At 52.6% G+C, this 14,989-nt stretch overlaps 1 protein-coding gene across 5 annotated transcripts in view; it reads right to left on the bottom strand.

The window, feature by feature from the left end:
• Nucleotides 1-14,989, bottom strand: part of HIVEP3 (HIVEP zinc finger 3) — a 459,199-nt gene that overhangs the window by 162,029 nt on the left and 282,181 nt on the right. For all 5 annotated transcript variants that reach the window (XM_038557696.1, XM_038557695.1, XM_038557699.1 and 2 more), the window contains one exon: nucleotides 408-488. The gene's annotated coding sequence lies outside the window, so the exon portion shown is untranslated. The remainder of the gene's footprint in view (nucleotides 1-407; nucleotides 489-14,989) is intronic.

The raw sequence follows: 14,989 nt of genomic DNA, 5'->3' as shown, positions 1-14,989 counted from the left end.
TGGCCTTGGCTGGGGCCTAGAGCAGCTGGCTTATGGCCTGCCCAGTTCACTGAGTCTCATTCTCTCATTTTTCAGACAGGAGAATGGAGACCCACAAAGGGAGGTGCTTCCTTGAGATTTTTCTGAGCCATAAAGGCAGACCTGGGGTCAGAACCGGTTCCCTGGCTTTCATCCCAGGATACGTTCCCACCACCATATGCTGCCATTTGCAGAAATGCCAGCTGCGGGACTCTGGACATTTGGTAGCTTTTTGCCTACGTCTCCGTAGAGTGTGGGGCTCCATCCTCCTGCCAAGGCTGAAGTCATTCCCACCTATCTCCTGGCCGCAAGCACAGCCCAGCGGCGTTTGGGCTGTGCTGAAATTGCTCTGTGTCCTGGGGTGCAGGGGAGAGATGGAGGGAGCTTACCTGCCAAAAGCCAGCCGTGGTCTCATGGTAGAGATGTGTCAGAGATTTCTAAGAGCTTAGAGGACTGTGTTGGAGGGAGGCCTGTGGGAAGTAGAGAAAGTGAGAATATTATTCTACTACCATCTGTCAGCTTACACTTGAGTTGGAAAAATGCATCCAAAAATGGTGAGCACAGCCCTGCTGAGAATGGCCTCACAGCCAAATTCCAGTCACCTCCACTCCTCCAACATGGTCAGCACAGGGTCAAGGTCAGACTCCCCCAGGGACGCAGCCCTGGCCTCATGACCCCACTCACAGAGCTGCAAGTCCAGCCAGCAGCCCTGCATTCTGTTTCTGCTCTCAGGCTGAGGAACTCTCACTTTCAAGCACTCCTTGGGGAAAACATCCCCTCACGGGCTCCCTGAGCACCGTTCGTTGTAATTCACTCATTCTTGCTTTCATTATTCATTCATTCATGTGAGAATCTGATAGCCATTTGGGAAAGCTATTAGATGCTGGTGTCAGCTCTTATAGAGAGAGAGCCACTGAGAATGACAGCTCAGGACTTAGACATGCAGGACAAATGCCACAGGCTCCCAATCCCCATCCTGGTGGATTTCCTCCCTCCTCTGAGGGATCTCTGTGCCAGACAGCAGGCAAAGCATCCTGCACGTGCCATGTAGGGCGGCATGATGCTTCCCACCATTTTCAGCACTAGGACTCCTTTTTCTATGAAAACATTTCTCAAAACTCCCCGTAGCTATTCACTTAGCATCTTTTCACTGGGCAAAAAAAAAAAAAAGAATAATACAAAAGCCACAATGAACATAATGCTTTACAATTAACTTGTATGTTAGTCATCACAGCATTACCACGTGTATTTAAATAATGGTTACACATGCTCATTCAAGACATGGTATTTATGCCTTCTGGGTTTAAGGTGTTGATCCTTTAAGAATCCATCCAGTCAATATCTGTTCAACAGATATTCATGGAACATCTCTGAGATGGCTGGACCCATGGCCCATAGGTTAAGGACCCTAGTATGGCAGAGAGTGGTGGCTCTACAATGAGGCATGCTCAAGTTTGAGTCCAGCTGACTGGATGTCTGCCTGTGGGCAACCCACTCAGCCTTTCTCCAGCTCAGAGTCCTCATGAGTAAAATAGAGATGAGATCCTGACACTGTAAAGTTGTTGTGAGGATGAAATGAAACAGTAGAAAGCAACCGGGTCAGGGCCTGGTGTAAAGCAGAAGCTCAAGAACTGGACACCAGAGGATTATCATCATTGTTGCCATCATCCTCATCCCCATAATTCCCATTGCCACTACTGCCACCATCATCATAAATATGGCCATCACTACCATCAATAGCAACAGCAGCACCATCACATCATTACCATCATCATAAATATCATCATTACACAGCATCATCATCATCATCACCATCACCATCACCATCATCATCACCATCACCACCATCACGACCATCACCATCATCATCATCATAAATTTCGTCATTACCACGAATAGCACCCATCACCATCTCACCATCATCACCGCCACCATCATCGTCGTAAATATCATCATTACCATCTACAGCAGCAGCAACACCATCACCATGATCACCACCACCATGATCACCACCTCATCATCATCACTACCATCATCATAAATGCCATCATCATTACCATCAACCATAGCAGTATCATCATCACCGTCACCACCATCACCATCATCACCATCACTATCATCATCATAAATATCATCATTACCATCAATAGCAGCAGCATCACCACCACCATGATCACCACCACCATCATCATCACTACCATCATCATCATCATCATCATAAATGCCATCTTCATTACCATCAACCATAGCAGTATCATCACCATCACCACCATCATCACTATCACCATCATCATCATAAATATCATCATCATTACCATCTATAGCAGCAGCAACACCATCGTCATCATCATAACCATCACTGCCACATAAATATCATTGTTACCATCAACAGCAGCAGCATCACCATCACCACCAACCACCACCACCGTCATCCTTCTTCCTTCTCCTTCTGATCCCTGAGAGGCTTGTCCTTGACCCTTTAGTAGGATACACAGTGGTTTCTATCTTATAATAGATTACTTGCATTCACATCTTTCTCGGGTTCATGCCCACCTCTATAACCTCAGAGTTGTGTGGACTTACATGTAAAGTGGGACAGTAATTTTAGCAAATTCACGGAACTGTTATAGTGATTAGATGAAATGATGTATATAAAAACTCAGCACAATATCCAGCATGTGGTAAATGCTTGATAATCGTTGGTCATCATTGCTTGTGGTGGTATTAGTAGTAGTTAATAGGATTATCATTTCTCTTCCTAGCCTGTGAATGCCGGAGGGCAGAGACCATTCCAAATCCATCTTGGTCTCCCCATAGAGTCTAGCACAAGGCCTGTCTCCCAACAGATATTAATAAGTGTTTGCTAAAGGCTCACAAAAAATCAGACACAAAAGAACTCAAGGGACAGGAGGCTGGGACATAGCCAAGGACAGAGGCCTGATGGGATCCTTAAAAACTTCAACAGATCTCCTGAAGAGAGCCATCTGTTACCCAAGCCAATCTGTAAGCCTGTCAGGAACATTCATTCATTCATTCATTCATTCATCAAACTGATCACATTTTCACTTTGGTCTAATAACAAATCCTTGCCTGGTGCTTTGCTTTTTTTTTTTTCTATTATGAAATCTTGTTTCCATCTGCCATGTCATCTAGTCTTCACAAAAGTACTTGGAAACATGTAGAATTGATACTAACAATGAAGAAATGGAGGCTCAGAGAGGTGACAAAACTTGCCAAAGGCACATAGCAGTCAAAGCCATGGTGGGGAGTGGGACAAGGTCCCTCTCATGACCTTGACTTCTCCCCAGTGGCCGTGGGATGTCAAGTACTTTACACACCCAGGATCATTTATTCTCATTGTCCAGTACACTTCTTGACAAACAAAACTGAATTAAATTATTTTGGAGCTATCATGCCTGCTAGAAAAGAAGGACTCTAAGTTCGATGAAGGCAGGAAGTACAAGAGCCACAACAGTATGGGGGCAGTCACACATTTTGATGCTGACCCCAGACTGCCTGGGTTCAAATCTTGCCTCTGACACTCATTAGCTGTGCGATCTTGAACAAATTACTCAGCCTCTCTGTACTTCAGTTTCTTCATCTGTCAAGAAAGGTAAGAGCTATCTATGAGTTCTTGTGAGTATTAAATGAGCTAATCCAGGCACCGTGTCTAGAGTAGTACCTGTACATAGTAAGGACTGGCTATAATTATTGTTCATGGTGCATCCCTGTACCTAGAACAAGGCTTGGCACATGGAAGATCCCTAATAACCGTTTGTTGGACCATTGAATGGATGAAATACTCCCTGGAAAGAAGTCAAGTGTGGATGAGCGAGTCAAAAGAGTAGCTGGAGCTCTGACCCCAAGGCATCTAGGGTCCCCCAGTTCCTGGGTCACAGCCAAATCCAGGAGGAAAGAGATTGGTTGTTCTAGGACTCAAAGACCCTTCTACTTCTCCAAGAGGTTTTATGCCCAATGAAGGGCAGTAAATATGAATGGTGCTAAAGAACATGGTCTCTCGAGTCAGATAATTAAATTCAAGTTCTCACTTGTCACTCTGTCACTCACTAGTTATGTGCTTACCTCCCTGTACCTGCCTCAGTTTCCTTATCTGTAAAGTGGGGACACTCACACCTATCCTGAAGGGATGCTGGGTGGATGAAATGTCATATGGAGGAGGTAAAGCCTCCTGTACCTGGTCCCAGTCCATAGTGACAATGATAAAGAGCCTCACAAGGTCAACAGCAGGTAACTGTGACAGGGCTCTTCCTAGGGACTGTCCTGTGCCAGGTGTTGCTTCCACCACACTCTCCTCCATGTGGGCTTTGGATGCCTCTGCCCGGGAGATGGCTTGTCAGAGCAGCCTGGGATCCACTCTTGAGGCCAAAACACTGCTGCGAAAAGGCACATTCTCTACTTGGCCCCAGTGCAGGTGGGCCCTGCAGAGGCGAGACAGCTGCTTGGGAAGCGGCCCCCTGGGAAGGGTGGTCTCCAGAGAACCCTCTTGGAGAGTCCCTCCTAAGCGCCAGTGCCAGCAACCCACAGCCGGCGTGCAGCTGCCTCCAAGGCAGTCCCTGTTCCCATGGGGGCTGCAAACCCTCGTGCTCAGTTTCCTCTGGCCAAGACCCGAGGCTGGCAGTGCATCCTGCTTATGGAAAGGAACAAACATTTACTGAGTCAGAAACTTTCCATTCCTTGTTTCATTCACCCTTGCAGCAGCCTGCGGGTGGGCACCCTGGTCTCTCCATGTGGCAGCTGTAGCTCTAGCCACCCCATGGCTCAGTTTCCTCATCTGTGAACACTACATAAATATCTCTATCTATTAAACCCATCCCGCAGCAAAGGAAGCAGAGGCATAGAAGGGGAGGTGCACCATCCAGGATCGTGCAACCAAGTGACAAAGCTGGAGCTGTTTGGCTTCAAAGCTCCATTCATTCATTCACCCAACGATTACATCTCGAAAGCCCACCATGTGGTAAGCACTGGAGCCATACTCTCCCTCTTTTTAAAAATACATTCATATAACCTATGAATATAGGTTCATATAACATATTCATATAACCATCACTCCTAAGACCCAACCGTCAAGTCGATTCCACGTTAGCCAAGACACCCGCAGCCCTTCCTATGTGCCCGGCACCGTGCGAGGTTCTGCTATTGAGGATCATGTGGAATTCTCATGACAACCCTGCGCAGTTGACTGTTTTACCCCCTTGACAGATGACAACATGAGCAATTCAGGGAGGCAAAGAACCTGCCCACACTCACAAATGTGGAGCCTGAGGGAAGCCTGAATCATCTGCCCTGCAAATCCACTCTCTTTCCTTCCCAGCATGTTGCTCCTTTCTCTCCCAACCCCCACCTGGCCCACAGGCTCTGTAAGCTCCTGTCCTCATGGTCCCTCCCTTGCAGAGAAGGGCAGCTATCAGCCCTACTGGCCAGTGCCACCCACACTGGGCCTTCTGTGCCTACCTGGTGTCCCCTGGTTGCTTATATCTTGCCTACTTCAAAAAAAAATGAGTAAGCTTAAAGAATAAAAGTATAGACTAGGGCTATACATCAGATGAAAGCAGAGTCCACTTGCAAAGGGGCAGGGCCGGGTGGAAGTAAGCGCCTTGAAGGATGATGCCCCATGCACACAGGGTTTAGGGAAACGGGCACTTTCACATCACTGCTGGTAGTGGAAGTTAGCAGAGTTGTTTTGGGAAGCGATTTCACAGCTTGCACCAAGAGCTCTGCCTCACAAACATCCATAGTTTGGGGCAGAGTCATCCCAGCTTCCAGGAGTATAGTCTAAGGAAAAAAAAAATTTCTGCAAATTCCTCGTAGCCTCATTTCCGAGACCGAAACACTGACTACTGGAAGCAAACCTAAGTGCTGACACGTGAAAATGGCTAACAGGTCTCTGAAAACCAGAGTACATCTATAGTGGAGGCTAAATCCCATCCGCAGCCTGTTTTATAAATAAAGTTTTATTGGAACACGACCACACTCACTCAGGCACACAATGCCCATGGCTGCCTTTGTGCCACAGTGACGGAATGGAAGAGTGGGGACCAAAATACTATGGCTCAAAACCCTCAAATATTTACTCTCCGGCCCTCTACAGAACGAGCTTGCTGACCTCTGATCTCCTTGGTGGAATATTATGCATCCTTTAAGAAGATGATGTGAGGTTGAGAAAAGCAAGCTACAAAGTTTTCTAGACTGGCTGATTTCCCTTACGTAAAAAGAAAAAAAACCCCCAATAACCCTGCAAACAAAATCACAGGAAACTGTACATAAACAGAACAACAACAAGAACATAAAAAGAAAGAAATAGATGAAACTATTTACGGGGTTTTTTGTTTTTTAGTAGATTCACAATGAGTAAAAAAAAATTTTTTTTGCTTCCTTGTACTTGTTTTTATTTTTTAATTCTTAAGAAATATGCAAATACTATATAATGGAAAAATATACACATGTTTTGAAAAGACAGCTGCCTGGCTGAGGATCTTAGCTCTGGGCATCCTCGTAGCCAAGCAAAGAGTCAAACAAGCGGGGTTCTATTATCAATAGTAGGACGGTGCCAGGGGACGAGGAAGGTCAAACTCTCCCAGGCCGGATTTCTGCGAGGGCTTGGTGACCACCGTCTTTGTTTCAAGAGAGCCAAGCAAAAACAGTGAACAACTTTCTCTATTTTTTTTACCAATATGCTTAACTGTTTCCTGCATACATGGCTATTCCTGGTTATTGGCCCTCAAATGGTGCCCAAGAGAGAACATTAAGCTTTGGTTCTGTAGAGGAACCTGTCTCAGGGACCCCAGTGATAGGAATTTGCATGCAAGGAAAATCTCGTGGAATCTTGTGGAAGAAAAGCATCCACGTCTCCAATGGACCCATGAGTTTTTGACAGACAGTCTTAAGAGAATAAAACTGACATTGAAGACTATGATGAGAAACAGAGAAAGACAAGGTGCTCTGGCAGCAGCTGAGTGGTGCAGCCTCTGAAGGGGTTCTGCAGAGCTTCCAGGGCTTTCTGGAGCCCAGTTGGCAAACAGCTCCATTGGACCCATCTCCCCGGGGACCTGTCTCTGGTCTTTCGCCAGGTTGAGGGCACTGACAAGAGCAGCAGAAAGGATGCTCTGCACTCACACAAGGCAGAGCCATATCCTCCAGAGACACACCTCTGAGGACAAAGACAAGGTTTCAAGATCAAAAAGTTGACCTTGGGGATCCCTGGGTGGCTCAGCGGTTTGGCGCCTGCCTTTGGCCCAGGGCGCGATCCTGGAGTCCTGGGATCGAGTCCTGCATCGGGCTCCCTGCATGGAGCTTGCTTCTCCCTCTGCCTGTGTCTCTGCCTCTCTCTCTCTCTCTCTCTCTCTCTGTCTATCATAAATAAATAAATCTTAAAAAAAAAAAGTGGACCTCATGATCATGCTTGCATGGCCTTCCATGGCCCTGGGTGACGTAAGGAAGGGCTTGACCTCTCCAGGACTGCAGTTCTAGCACAGTCCGAAGGCTCTGACAGGTGGTAGGTTGAAGTCCAAGGTGAAGAGGGTCTCTGGTGGGGACAAATGTGTGAACCATCCCATTTCTAGTCGAAGCAGGTGTGGAACAGTGTAGGGAAGTGACTGAAACAGGTGCTCCGGATCAGATTTGAATCCTGCTGTGTCACTTCTGGCTGTGCCCATGGGAAAGTCATCGATTCTTTCCAGGCCTCAGTTTCTGTTATCTGCTGCCCAAAGCATCCTGATTCCAGACCTGGGAATGTGTGCCCCAACAGCAGGCGGGGGCCGCAGCATCAGGGCCAGTGGCAGGAGGAAGCCCGGAGAGGGGAGCCCGGGGGTGGGGGCCAAGCCTGCGAGGTGGCCCAGCAGGGCCATTCATGGTGGGACACAGGCAGCTTCTAGCAGTGGCAATCTCTAAAGCTCAAAGAATGGCAGAGGCAATGTGTTTAAGTCAAGAACACAGCCAGCAGCTTGAGGATCATGGGAAACAGAATCTAGCCCAAAGTGGGGTCCGGGTGGAATGGTAATAGCCAGTCGGGGTCTCTGGGTCTGGGGTTCATGTGCAGCTCTGACCCTTGTAGAGAACTGGAGTCTAAGGCAGGGAAAAAGGCAGAAAGAAGCAAACCAGTTCCGCAGAGTCACCAACACAGCGGGGTTTAAGGGAGGCTACAGCTCAGCAGGCAGTACCCCACCCCCCACCCCCCCATCGACTGCCAGCAACCACGGGAATGCCAGATGCACAGTTCAAGGCAACCAGGCCAACTCCAGCCCCTGCCAGGCCTGGGCACAGATGAGCTTCTGACCACTGTGGCTCGGATGCTGGACAGCTGCACTGGAGGGACAGTGCCCGGAGCAGGGCAGGGCAGTCGGGGGCTAGCAGGCTTAGGTCAGGAAGCAATCTCCATCCGGAGTTGGGAGACCTCCAGCAAGATTTCCAGCTTCTGCTAATTTGAGTCCCATGGTGTGCAAATGACCCTAGTGCCTCAGAGAGACAGCCCTGCTTGAGACTAAAGGGATAGCAGCAAGACCAATGCTCCTCCCTCCATCCCACTCTTCATGCATCAGTCACGGGGGGTCAGGTTCCTCCTGCTACATTCACACCTGTTCAGAGTACCCATAAGCCCTTGCCTGACACTGAACATGCCCCAGAAATAATCCCTAGGGGTCATTTTCGGGGTTGGCAAGATCCTAAAAGGTCATCTAAGGTACCATTCTCATGTGATCAAAAGGGAAACAGAGGCACGGAGATGGGCAGGGGTGTGCTCCCCCCCTGCTGTGACCCTGGGCAGTCAGCATCATCTGAGGTCACACCACCTCTGACATTCCCTGGTTCTGCTTCAACAGGATGAACTTGCAAAATTGTAAATTGATGTTTCCGAGTCACACAGAATGGTGCTAGTCCTAAGCCCTCAGTGAGGGTCTGGCTCTCCTCTCCCTCATGTCTCCTCTTCCAACAGCTGGTCCCCTACCACTTGTTCTCGAACCAACTCTTCTCCCTCTTATGATCATCACAAGCATCTCAGGAATCTCTGGTTCAGACTTGCCTGCTCTAATATTGTGCCTGTTTCCGGAAACTGTGTCACTTTCCTGTTCCCAAGGCCTAGCACCCGCCTTACTGCTAGCTGTGGTCCAGTGCCCAGCTGTACCCCACAGCCCACACCCTGGCCCCCCGAGCTGGGCCTGTGCAGCTCGGTGGGGATAGGATGGTGGCCAACGGCAGCTTATGAAGCAGGTGCTTCCTGCTGGGTGAGACTTTTGTATGAATTCCTTGATCAAATCCCCAAAGAGGGCTGTCAGGCAGCGACTATCACTACTCCCATTTTACAGATAAGGGAGGTCAAGGCCAGCTTGCCAGAGGTCACTGACTAAGAAGTGGCAGTGCCGGGGTGTCCCCCTGACAGTCAGCTGGTTGGCTGGACTCTGTTTCCCTGGACTTTGCTGCAGGCCTGGACTGGATTCCTCCCACTGCCACCCTCTGGCCTTGAGTGCCCACTCTGCTCTGTGGCCATGGTAGGTTCACCTCCCGGCCTATCTCTCTCTAGCTCTTCAGGCTTCTGCTACGTCGTCCTCCAGGGAGGATGCGAGATTTAATGGCCCTAGAAGAACAAGCGGGGTATAGGGGGGTGAAGAAGAAGCCAGAAATCAAGCCTGGTTATCTGCAAACAGACCCCATAATAGCACCCATGAGGCTCGCTCCCTGTCTCACTCACTCACTGGGAGTCACTGGGCTGCAGCTTTAGGGGCTGGCGGCTGCCGACCATCACACCCACCCTCTGGGGGAAGCTGAGAAAGTCTGACGGTCCTGTGTTCGGATCCCAGCTCTGTCCCTCACAAATTCTACGAACTTGAGGCAGTTCCAAGTGAAGGGTAGCTCTCCTGGCCTCCGACTCCCGGGCTGTGAAATGGGGCCGATGACACCCACGGTGGGTGGCCTTCATGAGGATATACGGAACACCCAGGTCACATGCCTGGGCCCCAGTGAAGACTGGTTCCCATCCACACCTTTCCCTCCTTGTGTCCTGCACCGTGGCCAGGGCGATGGCCTCTCAGGGCTGAGACGCCTGAGCCGTCCCCACGATGCCCAGCATGTGGTTGGCAGGGGCGCGAGCACACTCAGCACGCTGGAGATAAATACAGGGTCCAGGCACCTGACTCTAAACAATGGACTATTCTGAGGTTTTAATTGCTCATCAAGGGGAAGGCAGGCTCTGGGCAGTGACCAGCACTGGAGAGTCAGGACAAGCACTGGGGCGGCAAACACACCAAGCTGCGGGTGCGGAAATGCCAGCCAACAGGTTCCAGATCCCAGAATGTCACCCAGGGCGGCTGCTTAACAAGGCTCTAGGGTGACCACACTTGGAGTGGACAAGTGGGGAAACTGAGGCTCAGGGCGGCGAGCGCTTTGACTCAAGGCTTTGACAAACGCTCATCAAGCACCTTCTCCAGGCTGGGCTCCGTGCTCAGCCTCAGGGATCTCACAGCGTGTGGGGACACAGATGGCACCCACACAATCACGGGGCCTGGTGACAACTGCCAGAAGGAGCCAGGCCGGGGCTACGGGAGCACAAAGGCACGCCACACGAATCACGTGGGTCCTGAATCCACTCCTTCATTCATTCACTCACCGATGTGCTCGTGCTCACATGTGCCAGGCACAGCCTCGGTGCCATCGACGCAGCCCTCAGTAAGTTCCAGTCTCAGGGCGGAGGGAGGTGGTCACACATGAATGAAGAGACAAGTGACAAAACACGGGGGCATGTGACGCTCTAGAAAAATACAGCAGCACAAGGGGACAGCAGGCACCTGCCGCCGACTGACGTTTTAGGTAGATGGGCAGGGGGATGCCAACGATGGCCAACTAATGTTAGCACATGAGGTGGGCAGGGCGACGAATGTTCTAGGCTCCAGTAAAGAGGGGAACCAAGGCCCAAGATGACCCACCTGGGGGGTCACAGAAAACCCGCAGCAGAGTCAGGAACCGCCCTGGGGCTCCTGCCTGGTAAATTAGAGCCGATTCCCTGCACAGCATGACACCCCTCTGCACCCCCCGAGCCTCCCCTTCCGCTCATCTTCCCCGGCTTGGTGGGGGCTGGAGCCAGGCCCCGCAGCTGCTCCTCAGGCCCTGCAGGTGCCGCAGGCCCCCCGCCCTCGCCACCTCCCGTGGACGTCGCTGGGGCCTGTGGTTCCCCCCTTCTGAGCTCTGCGGCCTTGACGAGCATCTGTCAAGACTGGATGTGGTGCAGCTGCCACGGATCCGCGAGAGGATTAAGCCAAGGAGGGTGCGGGAGGCCCCCGAGGGTCTGCGGCCCACGGCGGGAGCCTCCCCTCCCCACGTTGTCCCCCCGCCTGGGTGCCAGCCCAGAGCATCACTCCCTCTCCTGGGTGCCCGGGCTCAGACGGCCCCCGTGTCCTCTCGCGGCGACCGCCACTAGGCCCTGGACGAGGCTGCCAGCCCCCAGGGAGCCAGCCCTGGACCAGCAGAGTCCCCCCCAACCAGCACTTCACGAACGTGCCCCTTTCTGCTCCCAGCCCGGAAAAGCTGAGCCTTGAAAAATCAGGCAAAACTGCAGGTTCCGAGTCAGCTTCTTTAACAGCCTAATGACCCCGGACAAGTTAATTTTTTTTTTTTTTTTTGTAAATGAGGATAATAACCGGTGCCTAAGGTTCTTGCAAAATTATATGGTGATTTTAATATCATTGTTTCTGTGAAACAATCACAGGTAGAGGAGAGAGTATTCAATTTGTAACCTGGTTCTACGATCCTTCCCACAAGGTCCTGCCCCACCGTGTCCTCCTCTCAGCGAACCTGCCGCTGACAGGGAGCTCACTACCTGCTGAGCAGCCATCCCATGTTTTGACTGCTTCTGAGCAGTTAGGAGCTGTCTGTGGCTCCAAGACCTGCCATGCTGAGCTCTGGGATGGAGAGAGTGGGTGGTGAGCCAGCCGGGGGCGGGGAGGGTCTGGGGAGAGGTGCAGGAGGGTGGAAGGGGGGTGCAGGAGCTGAGAGGAGCACCAGGGAGCACTCCGGATGGAGCCCCTCACGGGCTGTCAGCACTCCCTTCCCAGAGAAGCTCCCACTCCAGGTGTGAGCTGTGCTGTAGCCCAGCCCTTCCAGAAGGCATCCTGCCTGGGCTGCCTCCTGCCCGGGGCTGCTCAGCGGCGGGACCATGGGGGCCTGGGTTCTCAAGGCCTGATGTATGATTAATGACTCTGATGAGCTCACCAGCCCGTGGAGGGAGGGCAATCCGAGGGGAGGCCAGAGGAAGGCTGGTTATGGATTTTAACCCTCTGATGTTGCTGGCTGGGAATTTAACATCAATAATTCAAGGCAGTGGGGAGGAGGGGTTGAGAAAAATGAGGAAGAGAGAGGGAGGTTAGGAAGGAGGGAGAGGGGCCAGGGAGGGTGGGGGAGGGACAGAAGCACAGACGCGTTCGGGGAGTGCTCCCCACGTGCTACTTCCGCCTCCCTCAGCTCCTCCAAGCCCCTCTGCCATCTGCACAGCATCACCCCCATGAACGGCCACCCTGTCACCGGGTTCAGAAACTGAGTCTCAGAGAAGAAAAGCCAGGGTTTCAGGGTGGTGGGGCAGGGCGGGGTGGGGCGGGAACAAACCCAGGCCCAGAGATTCCAGAAGCCAGGTTCTTCCTACTGCGCCCTGACTCTGGAGTGCAGCCAGGCCAGGGAACACGGAGGGTCCCCGCCAGCGTCAGGACACCCAGCCCGGGCTCACACGCCGGGCCCCACGTGTGGCCAGCGGAGTTCGTGGGGCTTTGCCCTGGGAGAGAAACCAGCCATTGGCCTTCTGGACGGCACCAGAACTTTGTTGCTGGAGCTGAAAAAATTAACTGCTATATTTAAAAGCATTGTTCCGTTGCTAAGGCAACAGAGGGCCTAAGAATAATATAAAAAGAAGATGATATGCCAGGTTGTCACTGGCAACCCAATTTTAAGGGTGTGTGTATGTGTTTTAAAAGAAGTGGGGGGGGGTGAGGTTCAGACTGTCTTCCCCACTCCCTCTGGTACCATCTGCCCCAGGGACATATCCAAGATGTAGCCGGGCCTGGGATCTCACCGGGCTGCCCGGGTAGGGCGGGCGGGCTGGCACGTCCTGGCCCCAAGCCTAAAGATAAAGGTGGCTCCCTCCTCTCCCTCCCTGTGGTCCCCTCCGGGCAGCCCCCCACTCCCCTCAGCTGCGGAACCCCAGCCAGAGGCACGTCTCCAACACACGGCCCCAAAATAACTTCTTCTTCCCGACCTGGGAGCTTGCATCCAGCCTGGCAGGCTCCCCGGGGACCACCAGGGAACACAGATGGTTGGGAGACAAGAGCAGGAGGTGGATTTATTGATCTACAGAATGGGTGTCAGGGTGGGAGGTGGCTTGGGGCAGACATGGGCACAGGGTGGCCCGGGCTCTCAGAGGGGTCCTGGAGAGAAGCACGAGGTCTGACCTCGGTCTGGAGCCTGGGTCCCCAGGGCTCGGAAGGGACCCACCAGCAGGCCCCATGAGGGACGAGAAGGTGGATGGGGACCGTGGCCCCTTGGACACCAGCTGGCCACTTGTCGGGGCCGGGATGGAAGCTCTCGTGGGACACACAGAACTGGACGGCAACAACAGACAAACAGAGCCCCCCCCCAGGGCAGCTCATCGACAGTCATGTTTCGGGAAGAGCTTTGTCATCGTTACCTTTGTCACAGTCAAACAACATGGAAGAAAGCTGTGAAATCAGCCCAACTGGGGGCCGAGGCCAGCTGTGCCACACGCTGCTGTGTGACCTCGAGCAAGGCCCTTAGCATCTCTGAGCCTTGGTCCTATCATAGTGGTAGAAAGACAATGACTTTTTTTTTTTTTAAGGAGTGTGGCTTGGCCTTGATAAACTAATGTGTAATGTCCTCCATGGATGGCACCATCCACCAGGAGAAAGCTTTACCTTAGCATGTCTCCGTGTCAGGCCACCCTGAAGGCCACAGAAGTGCCTGGGGACTTTGGGAAGGAGAAGGGAGAGTGGCCAGAGGAGATGTTTGAGTGGAGGTAATCTGGGAAGGCTTCTTTGAGGAGGTGACGTTCTAAGAGGCTAATATTTCTAGGCAAATAAGTGAGGGAGGACACGCAGCTGGGGACCCAGAGTGGCCAAATGTTCCTGCGGGGGGGGGGGGTCTGGAATTCCAAAGGAAGAAGAAGAGGGAGGGAGAGACATTCCAGGCAGAGGGAATGATGTGAGCAAAGGCAGGGAGGCGGGAAAGCCCAGGGAGGGTCTGAGAGCAGCGGTCAGGCTCACCGGGCCAGAACCTCCAAGGAGGGGTCGCTGCAGAAGGGAAGTGACCAGATCTGCATCTCAGAAACAGCTCTGTGGGTTTGCGAGCGGGAGGCAGGGTGGCCCATGGGCACGCTGGTGCAGGCGTGCAGGCCGGATAAAGGAAGCCGGGCTAAGGCGCGGCGAGGTTTTACGGTTCATCAGGTGCATGCATGCCTGTTACCTCCCCGGATGGACAGACGGTACTGCCCAACCCCAGCTCTCTCCCACTCTTGCTTCCAGGGCCTCCCAGAGGCAAGAGGTACCTCCCCTGTATAGATCGCCCACCCTCTAGAAGGGGCGGGTCCAGGAGAGCTGCAGGGGCAGCGACGGGGAGGTCTCATGGGGGGGTGTGGTCGTGGAGGGCTTCCTGGGAGAGGAGCAGCAGAGGGCACTTTGGGAAGACAGGTGCAGCACGAGTAGAGCCTGGTGGGGGACTGGTCATAGTGCCCTGGGGACACAGCTCCTGGGCCCTGCCGCAGGGAGGCCCCGTCGGAGAGGTGGAAGGGGGCAGTTCGGTGACCTGGGCAGGGCTGGGTCATGGAGATCCGGCGCTGCAGGCTGAGGGGCTGCAACTCCTGCGGGCAGTGAAGGCCTGTGGGGAACCAGGAGGGGCCCAGGAGGGTGGGAGATGCGAGCTAGGCAGCTTGAGGAAGCCGAGCGGGGTCGGACACCAGCACCTCGCTCCT

Source organism: Canis lupus, chromosome 15 (assembly GCF_011100685.1).
Source record: "Canis lupus familiaris isolate Mischka breed German Shepherd chromosome 15, alternate assembly UU_Cfam_GSD_1.0, whole genome shotgun sequence".
In the NCBI taxonomy this organism is placed as follows: Eukaryota; Metazoa; Chordata; class Mammalia; order Carnivora; family Canidae; genus Canis; species Canis lupus.
This window is presented reverse-complemented; position numbering and strand designations above follow the sequence as displayed.